This window comes from Cynara cardunculus, assembly GCF_001531365.2.
Source record: "Cynara cardunculus var. scolymus isolate 2C chromosome LG 9, CcrdV1, whole genome shotgun sequence".
NCBI lineage: Eukaryota > Viridiplantae > Streptophyta > Magnoliopsida > Asterales > Asteraceae > Cynara > Cynara cardunculus.
Window position 1 is genome coordinate 3,621,755 of NC_037536.1, and position 3,238 is coordinate 3,624,992.

A 3,238-nucleotide genomic window follows, 5' to 3' on the forward strand; every position below is an offset into this window, starting at 1 on the left:
ATATATTTTTTTAAAAATTTATGATGTCTACAAATTTATTGTTATTCAAAAGTAAAAACATTATTTTTCTCAAAACTAAATAAACCGTATTATATCAATAAGAATAAAAAATAAAACGAAAGATTAAAATGAATATGTATCTCGTTGTATTGTGCGAATACCTTATAGTAATAAAAATAAGACAAACAAACAGATGATTATATTAGGGTTAAAAGTGTAGTTAATCAAAGATTAGGGATGCCGATAGCCTCTTCATTTAAATTTTTTATTTAATTATCACATAATATCATTATCACTTTAATTTTTTAATGGGTACATTTGAATTATTATTTTTTTAATTCTTATAACTTTTTGTTCTTAAAGTAAATGCATTTTATATTTTAGAATATACTTCTCTACACACATTAAAATAAGATAGACTAATTTAATGTCCCTTATAATTTATTAAAACCAAATAAATATGATAAAAAGAAATACCTATAATCTATACTATATTATAAAGTATTTGACAAAAACTTTTAAAAACTATTTTTTATGCACAAAGTACCGTTCATTGATACATATTACTTAAAATTCAAGATTACAAATAAATTGTACGTAAGCACAACTTATTAAAGCTCCTTATTTAAATCCATATAACTAACTGCAGATAACATAATCAAATACAGGATAAATATATCATTTTAAATATAAAAAATTTAAAATATAATTAGGATATCTAATAGAATACTTGATTATTATTTTTATAAAAAATTATATTATTAAACTTAAATTAAATTACTTCGTTACTAAACCTAATAAAAAAAATTGAATTAAAGAAATCACACAAAAAAACTTTTAAATAGTTAATTTGATACTAATATCAATATTTTTTTTCAAATTTTTATGATATTTATAAATTTATATTTTATCCAAAAAATAAAAACATTAGCGCTTTCATAAAATCATATTATATCGACATAAAAAAAGAACAAAACGAAACATTATAATCGAAATATGTCTCTATGCATCACGAGTACCCTTCTAGTTATTTTAAAATGAAAGGTAAGATAATATTAAATTATTTAGGAAAAGACAAATCTAATTTTCTTTTATTAAAAATATTTAAATTTTGGTTTAAAAAATAATTAATGGTGATGACGAATTTTAAGTGACAACAACAAAAATGGTCATCAGTTGGTGGGAACGCATTCTAACTCCCCTTGAATTTATTATTAAATTGTTTTTTTATTGGAAATTATGATTAAAAATTGTCGTATAATTTTGATTAAAAACTACTTGTAAACCTTGCTTCAATATTTAAAAGCCATGATGTGTTTACAAAGTTTCTAGTTGAAGTTGTATAAAGTAATTAGTTATAAAAAATATGATGATTTTGGACTTAGTATTGTCAAAAAAAATGAACACAAATATTTAAGGGGTAGGTGTTTGGTTCACAAAATGAAATTTGGTGATCGGAATCCATTAAAAAAATCTGATTTTGAAGAAATCGGGATGAATTTTAATATAATTTGACTACGCGTTTGGTTGGCAGAAATTGTAATGGAATTTCACAAAAGAATTAGAATCTATATGTGACAATGATAATGGTGGTGTGATGTTATCGGGGTTGGGGGTGGGTAGCGGCTATGACAATGAACAGTAGTGGCGTGGTGGTGATGATAGAGATGGGGGTGGCGGTGGTGGAATGACAATATTAATTAACGGCGGTGGTAGTGGTGGCAACGACTACGATGGTGGTGGTGACAAAGATGTTGGCAACGGGTGCAGTAGGGGCGGTGGTGACAAAGATGTTGGCAACGGGTGCAATAGGGGCGGTGGTGTTGGTTAAATTGAATGCAAAGGTTGTTTTTGTTTTTCTAAAACCAAGTTATAACTTCGGTTACAATTGCTATGAAACAAAAATTAAAATCCTTCACATTCAAATCTCTCAACTGTGGAATTTCGTGAAACCCAACCAATTCTTTATGCGAACCAAGCATCGTCAAGGAATTTGGTTAAGAAAATTTGGCATTCCAATTTCATCAAATTCTTTTGAATGTTGGGAACCAAACAGGCCATTAGTAGCCAGAAGAAAAGAAAACAAAAGCGATTCAGCATAAAATCTACTTGGAAGTATGGTATGACTTCAAGTTGTATTGTGGAAGCTTTTCTTTTCAAATTAAGCTCGAGATTCCCCTGTTGACGCGTTTAAAGCGTTATACCTAATGCTTCTAATATTCAAAGTTGATGGGCTGTTAATATTTTTTACGACAAAGATTTCCTACTGCATTACTTTTTTATCGACTAACATATCATCAATCAATCTTTGTGTCAGAAATTAAATAATTCCGTGAGGTTAAACGTAGATTGTTTGACACAAAGAAGTCAAAAAGGGATACTTGAAGTGGAACTGAAAGAATATGATTTTGTTAATAGTTGTTTGAGAGAGGAAACATAATGAAACTAGTAGTTGGTGTGATTTGGGTGTGATATGTATGTGATAATCATGTGATTATCACACAATTATCACAAGGATTCCGCTCAGCTAGGGTTAATTAACTTAGGAAATCGACTACCGATTTGGTGTAATATGGATGTGATAATCATGTGATATCACTATCATAACAACGCACTTGATTTGATTATGGTTTCGATCGGTTAGGGTTAGACAATCACACATTTATCACAACGATTACTCATGGTTTCGATATGTAAGACCAATTCTTAATCATTGGATTAGATCTACAATCTCAACATTCATAATCACAAAATTGCCACGAGACTTCTCAATAATTACAAAATTACCACCGTACAACTTTAGACCATTAGATCATTAATTTATAAAGTTGATAAATAAACATAAATTGGTCTCACGGGTCTCACGAAAACCCTTGGTCTCACGTGAACCCAACCATATATATATATATATATATATATATATAGAGAGAGAGAGAGAGAGAGAGAGAGAGAGACTTGGGATCATGTGAGACCAATGGTTTTTCGTGAGACTCGTAAGACCAATTCTCAACTCTTGGATTAGATTTACAATCGTCAGATCTGAACATTCATAAATGCCACGAGATTCCTCAATAATTACAAAATTACCATCTTGCAACTTTAGACCATTAGATCATTAGTTTATAAAGTTGATCAATTAATATAAATAGGTCTTACGGGTCTCACGAAAAACCCAACCCTATATATATACTAGAAGCGTACTCGCGCAATGCAGCGAGATACATCATGATTTTAATAT